The sequence below is a fragment of the Camellia sinensis genome, chromosome 8 (assembly GCF_055761805.1).
Source record: "Camellia sinensis isolate YWXY chromosome 8, ASM5576180v1, whole genome shotgun sequence".
Classification (NCBI taxonomy): Eukaryota; Viridiplantae; Streptophyta; class Magnoliopsida; order Ericales; family Theaceae; genus Camellia; species Camellia sinensis.
Window position 1 is genome coordinate 145,401,377 of NC_138968.1, and position 6,990 is coordinate 145,408,366.

General features: G+C 32.0%; 1 long non-coding RNA gene across 1 annotated transcript; it reads right to left on the minus strand.

The window, feature by feature from the left end:
- Positions 1-578: 578 nt before the first annotated feature.
- LOC114262235 (uncharacterized) lies at positions 579-6,460 on the minus strand. The gene is made up of 3 exons (XR_003629296.2): positions 5,972-6,460; positions 3,849-4,044; positions 579-873 (listed from the first exon to the last, which is right to left on the minus strand). It is a non-coding gene; the product is annotated as an uncharacterized LOC114262235 (long non-coding RNA).
- Positions 6,461-6,990: the final 530 nt, after the last annotated feature.

Here is a 6,990-nt window from a genome sequence, read left to right on the forward strand (position 1 = left end):
TAATGTTGGCACAATAAAATATTCTTATTCTTATTCTTATTATTAGTAGCATTATTATTGCTATTATTTTCAAGACACATGGTATCCTCTTATTCATTTGGAAGCTAAAAAAAGTTATAGAGATGATGGAGAATATGAAGGACAAAGTGGATGAGTGGAAGAACACATGGAAAGACAAGGATGAAGATGGGAGATATGGGTAGTTACTAAGTAGTTATTGCTGTATTTTTTCCTCTATAAATAGCCATCAATGGCACATTGTAAAAAGATCCAGAATTCAAATCAAAGACAATTGATTTATATTTTTCTTATCATTTATATTTCCTACACTTGATTTTCTGCACTTTATTTTATGCACTTCATTTTCAAAGCATAGGAGCAGAGGTAAGTTCTCTGCACTTTATTTTATACACTTCTTTTTCGAAACATAGGAGTAGAGATAAATTAATGGTTAGTTTGATTGTTCACTCAATCATCTTTCTCTATCTCCCTCCTTCTTCTTTTAATTTTTCTTTTCTTTACACTTGACAATTTTGAAGTCCTCTTCATTAAGGCAAAAGAACCGTCAACACAATCGCTTGATAATTGGCTTGAATTTAATCTGTAAGGATTTTTCAATTCTTACTGACATGCTCGCATATGATATTTTCCTTCGTAAAAAAAATAAGTCAACAGCAACTCACCCTAATTATTTAGTCAGAGTTTCATCTCTACCCTAAAAAATGAAATTATTTCCTAACACTCATTCTAATATTTACAAAAAAAAAAAAAAAAAATACACACTCTCACTTGGAGCTGGAGCTTTCCTGCAAGCTCTGCTCCTCCCTGAACTCCTTTCTCCTCTTCATGGCTTTTTATAACCAAGTCCATCACCTGCAAAAACAAAACAATGAAATAGTATATAAATTAATTAATTAATATATGTATATATATTAGTTAGTGGTATGGTGGGTGACACCACCACTACCGTCTCTTTCCTTTCTTTCTTTTTATTTTTTACTAGTTGGACCCCGCGCTACGCGTGTGGAGTCACGTCACAGTTATAATACTTATTTAAGAAATTTCTATATATACAAGACAAGTTCTTTTTCTTTATTTTTAAATTTTTTTTCTTTTACCAACAAAAAATTTATTAATAAGATGAGTACAAACTGGGGAGAGAAATACGATCAATTCAAAACAAGAACTATACTGCACATCTCCAATACAAAACAATCACATAATTATAATCACCTCCCATTTAGTTTCCTTCGTATTAAAAATTAAGTCATTTGTTACCTTCCACTATGTCTATAGAATTGCAAAAAACACTCCCAAATGTTCCTTTCAAGAATCAAGGCAACCAACTCTTCAACAACCAACTCTTCAACACCAGTGTGCCACCATCAACCCTACCATTGCGACCCTTCCACCATTACATCAACTGTTATTAGTGCCCATAGATTGTAACCACTACTCTAACTCTAACCAAACATCACAACTGCTACTCCAACACAAGAAATGCTAAGTCATCCTTTCATGGTACTTCCAAACAACCAAAATCACATTCTTTAGGCACTACTATTAATAGCTACCAAAATCACATTTTTTAGGCACTACTTCTAATAGCTTTACAGTAGCACAAGTGCGCTTACAAAATGCTATATGTTTGAGTTTCTCACCCAATCATGCTTCGTGAAATACAGAATTTTGGTCCCACCACAATCTTTTTTCTAAAAAACTCCAATTACAAAATATATGCACTTTTTCCCTTTATATAGTAAGAAACATAACTCCTTTGTCACAAAAAATATTTCTTAATTCCACCTAACCAAAAATTTGTTCTTAAAAATTTTAAATAAAATATTCTTAAAAGTTTTACTTATCAAGAAAGAAAAAGAAGTTCCTAAAAATCAAAACACTAAAGCTACTCATTTCCTAGTCTAAAGAAGAGCATCATTATCCTAATCTGTGACATTTTGGTCCTCCATTCTTATTGTAGTCCCTTCAACTATTCTCCTTTTGATGTAATATTGATAGTTGTACGAAAAAATTACATCTTCCACAATTTGTCTCATCCTCTCCCAAGATGAAGCTATTGAGAATCCATCTGTCAATTGTTCAAATTTTTTAAAACAAGAACTTATTGAAACCCTCAACTCTCAAATATCAACTTATAGACCATCTAAATATTAATAAATCCAAACTCTAAATATTAAATATAACTCTTATTTAGCAAAAATAAAAAATAAAAACGTTTTTGACTAACCTTTCAAAAAAAGCTAATATGTTATTCATTACATAAATAGATAAAGGCTGGAAAAACATTGCATTTCATAACAGGCATTTTTTTTTTTTTTTTTTTGAAATCTTAACCAATCAAAACATCTGTAACAGAGGTGGACTGCAATACATAGCATCAACACTGGTTTTTCAAAAGTGAAATGATAGGAATAATAAATTGACCAGTGGAAATGTGAATTATCAAATGCAACTCACATTAAAAAAGAACTAAACCAGTCTTGGTTAAGCACAGGAACCCAAAGAACCCAATTTGAGGTCTCAAAAGGGCCGTGAAAACACATAAGAACCCAAAGAATCCCATTCAATATTTAATGTGAAAAGAGATTCACAAAGTTAACATCTGTGTGATCTTGAGATTGACGCTACAAGAAACCAATTCAATATTTAATAGAGCAAAATATTGAACTGTAAGCAAGAAGCATTAAAACATCCTTCCAAGTGCCTCAAATACCCAAATCATCTTACTCTCTTATTTATGGAGATTCGGGAATAGATTACCAAATTCTTATACCTGACCAAGCATTACAGCTCCAACTTACAACAAAGGCTCTCATAGATTGAATTTATCTTGCATTGTTTAGCATAGACGAGGTTTTATTGCAAGTAATGGTTGAATATATATATATATATATATGATTATGTTAGTGAGCTTCAATTAGGGAAGCCCTCTAATTTTTTAGTCTGCATTTTTTTTTTCTTTCTAAAACACCCGTTTTGCCCTTTTAAGTAATTGACTAAAAAAACTAAAATTGTACTCTCCAATATTTTGCTTTCCCAATCTTGATCTTATTTGGAACAAGGATTTGAGTAGAGATTTGTGGAGACAAAGAAGAAACCTGATTTAAGCTCTCTTTTCTTTTCTTTTTTTCAATTTTCCCTTTCTTTTCCTTTCCCTCAACAAATACCCTTTTCAAATCGTTGATCCAAACATTGGCTAAAAGAAAACCAATTCCCTATAGAGCAGTCCAAATCCAAATACTTAGGAGTGATTAAATTCGTATTCTAAATCATATATGCCATAGCTCTACCAAATAAATCCCAAAGTATAAACAAGATATCTCATTAGTGCACCAATATGAAACCAAATCAATGCAAGAGTACATGTACAACATGGTATGGAACACAAACTACCCACATGATCTAATCATTTATAACTTCACTAAAGCCTTCATTCTTCAACAATTCAATATGAAACTATGAACTGGCAAATCAGATAATGAGAAAACCATGATAATGAACTTTGTATGATGGTATCTTTCCAATATCTTGCATAAGAATAATCGTGGAATATATAGTCAAGTGAAAAGAAAGTAATATATGCCATAAGTTGTATGGTCAAGAATAGTTAGACTGTAAGTCCTTGTCAAGCCCATCTATTAGTCTGGCACCATCACCTTGTACAACAAATCAATCCAAATACTACATGCTCAGAATCTCAGATATAACTACCAACAACTCTACATAACGAGATAACTATGTTTAAATGCTTATTATATGTAGAGAACTACTAAAACAAATATTGCTTTATACAAAGAAAATGAAGTCATATAAATATATCCGCTTACTTAATTCTGAGATCAATGTGCTCCTGAATACCAAAGCCAAAATAGCCAGTTTCACCGAAGTTCCTTCACAGCAACTTATATTCCTTTACCTTCAATCCACTCTCCAGAAGTTGCATTGCCTTCTTACCTCTAACTATGACATAGCAAGCAATCTTCTCTTTACGCCTGATCCCAAAGGACCAGACAGTATGTCTCGCTGTCAACCAAAATAAACCAAATTAGAAAATCACACAACAAATCACATAGCCCACTTATTAGTAGCCAAAAAATTGAAACTTCAATTTCTAGTAGGTTCAATTTAAATAAAATAAACCAGTTGAACTAAGTCAAATGCTTTGTTTTAAGCTCTATTTAGCAAAGGCTACTAATTTTCATTTCAGATTTGATTAATTTACACATTCAAAAACAAAACTAACAATCAAGTCTTTTTAATTTTTTTTTGTTTTCTTTCATTTCCTTGGGAATCAAACATAAAGTAGAAGCTTAAAGGTGTTATTTAGCTAACCACAATATGAACAAGTTCAACATTACATTTCATTAGCAAACAATTACAAGATAGGCTCAAACTTGTATATTCTATATAGCTAACCAAATCATGAAAAAGTTCACCAATTACAGTAAAGAAACCAGATCAAACAAAAATTGTGCATTTAGTTTTTTAGGTGTCAGATAGTGAAAAAGAAATATAACAAACTAAATAACCACAATATGAACAAGTTCAACATTACATTTCATTAGCAAACAATTACAAGATAGGCTTAAACTTTTATATTCTATCTAGCTAACCAAATCATGAAAAAGTTCACCAATTACAGTAAAGAAACCAAGTCCAACAAAAATAGTGCATTTAGTTTCTTAGGTGTCAAATAGTGAGAAAGAAATATAACAAACCATTTGATAAAAAATTGGGGTCACTCACCATTGTGCTTGAATGAACAAATAAAAAACCACACCTATTTAAAATTTAGGTATTTTGATTTTATACAGCACCTTCCCTCACCAATTATAGTGAAAAACAAAACACAAGTTTTAAGAGTGTTCTATTTCTCACAATTTCTCTCCTTTTCTGATCTCCTTGATCATCCAAATAAAGAATCTCTTTCTCTCTATTTCTTTTCTTTTCTCACCAAACTCGTTAATTCAAATGGCTGTTAGGAAGCTTTTCTTAAGAACCAAATAAATAATACCTTCTACTTCCCTAAATTTTCTCAGCATATTGCCACAAATAAGAATAAAATCATGCAATAATCAAAATTGCACAGTGGATAGGTTTATTGAACTTCATTCTTTAACAGATATTAAATGTCTCATGGGATATCATCTGCTTTGAAGTACTTTAGATTTTAAACATTATATTATTGATTTCAAAAGGTGAAATTTGTTTATCACAATGAATGAACGAAAGTTTTTGATAAAGAATAACATAATTAACAAAATCTCTTGTATCATTGTATGTCTAAGACTATAATAAGAGTTCAAACTTCAAGGCCTTGTTTGGTTTGTGTTTTTCAAAAAATTTGGAGAAAAATTCTCTACAAATAAGTTTTCAAAAGTAATCAAACCAAACAAATTTTTTCAAATTTTTTTTCCAAAACTTGTTTAGTTTACAAGTTTTCCAAACAAATCTCTCTCTCATACACATCAAATCGATTACTTTTTCCAAAACTCTCTCTCAAAATAATTTTTCAAAACATCTTTTAAAAAAAAACCAAATCAAACAAATTTTCGTACTTTTTATCTCAAAACATGTTTCTCAAATACAAACCAAACAAGCCCCAAGTCTTTCTAGGAGCACCAATATATTATTGACCAATTAATAATAAATGGGATGAATTAGGCAATCCTACAAATTCACAAACTGAGCAATCTAAATATTGTAATGAAAACCTTATATAGGTTTATTTCTTAGTTTTAAATTTCAATTGTATATTATTGGTTTAAAGGTCTGGATATGTTTTGATACATTTACTTGTTTATTTAGAGTTTAGGCATTTTGTCAAGCAGGTGGTGTGCCTCATTTGTCTATGGACTAACAGTACCCATGAAAACAGAGACAGGCAAATCAAATGTCAATATATTCATATATAGCAGGAAAAGGAGTACAAAAGTTCTAAATTACATACCAGATTGTGGATTTGGGGCAGTAATCTATGAACCGAGAAACAAAGAAGTTGAACCAAGACAAGAAGCGAAACAGAACAAAGAGTATACACACATATCTCTCTCTCTCTCTCTATATATATATATATAGACTTGGCTTTGTGCACCAACTAACCGACTCTCTTTAGCAACACATTAGAAATCTTTCCAGCAGTTGAGCAAGCAAAGAAATTAGCTGAAGTTTTGGTAGTTGCAGAGGCGATATTGCTTGAATGCTAGCAATTGTTATCCGAGCGGTGCACCGAACAAATGAATCTTCTAGGAGAAATCAATTTCCACTGCTTCGCAGATTGAAAGCATGAAGGAATCAGGAATTTGTAGAAGGAATGATGGAATTTGTTTTGTTCTGCTGTCATGTGTGTGGCTAAGTTGAAGCCACGTAGCCAACCCAAATCTACATTACAAACCAAAGAAGCAACAAAGCTACACCAAGAAGCCCAACGTTACCCCCATGCGTTACACCACTCATACATTCTTTTTATATATATGTTATAGATTTATTATTATTTATTATATAATTAATATATCTATACAATATATATAAAGCACGGATGCAAAGTAAACAGTTGTTTCAGTCAAATATGAGCATAATTTCTGAATAACTGAAAAGTCAATTTTGGCCTTATGCTTTATAACTTTTCTTCTTTGGATGCAAGGGTATTGATGAAAAATTGCCTTCAAAATTTGTTTGCTCGCTTTTTATGAAAATGAAAAGATCCATAAACACTCTGTCTCAGAGAACCCCCCTCCCCTCTCTCCTCTCCTCTCCTCTATGCTCTTTCCAACGGTGATCTCCCTCCACCGATGACGATGTTCGACCGCCTCCTCTCTCCTCTCACCGACCACCGATCTCTTTCGCCTTCCTCCCACCTCTGCCCTCTCACCGATCTCTTTATTTTGCCCCTTTACTTATAAAGCCTAAAAGCAAGACCAACAAGACACAAATAACACTTGTGTTCCTTGGAGAAGACGGAGAGGAGAG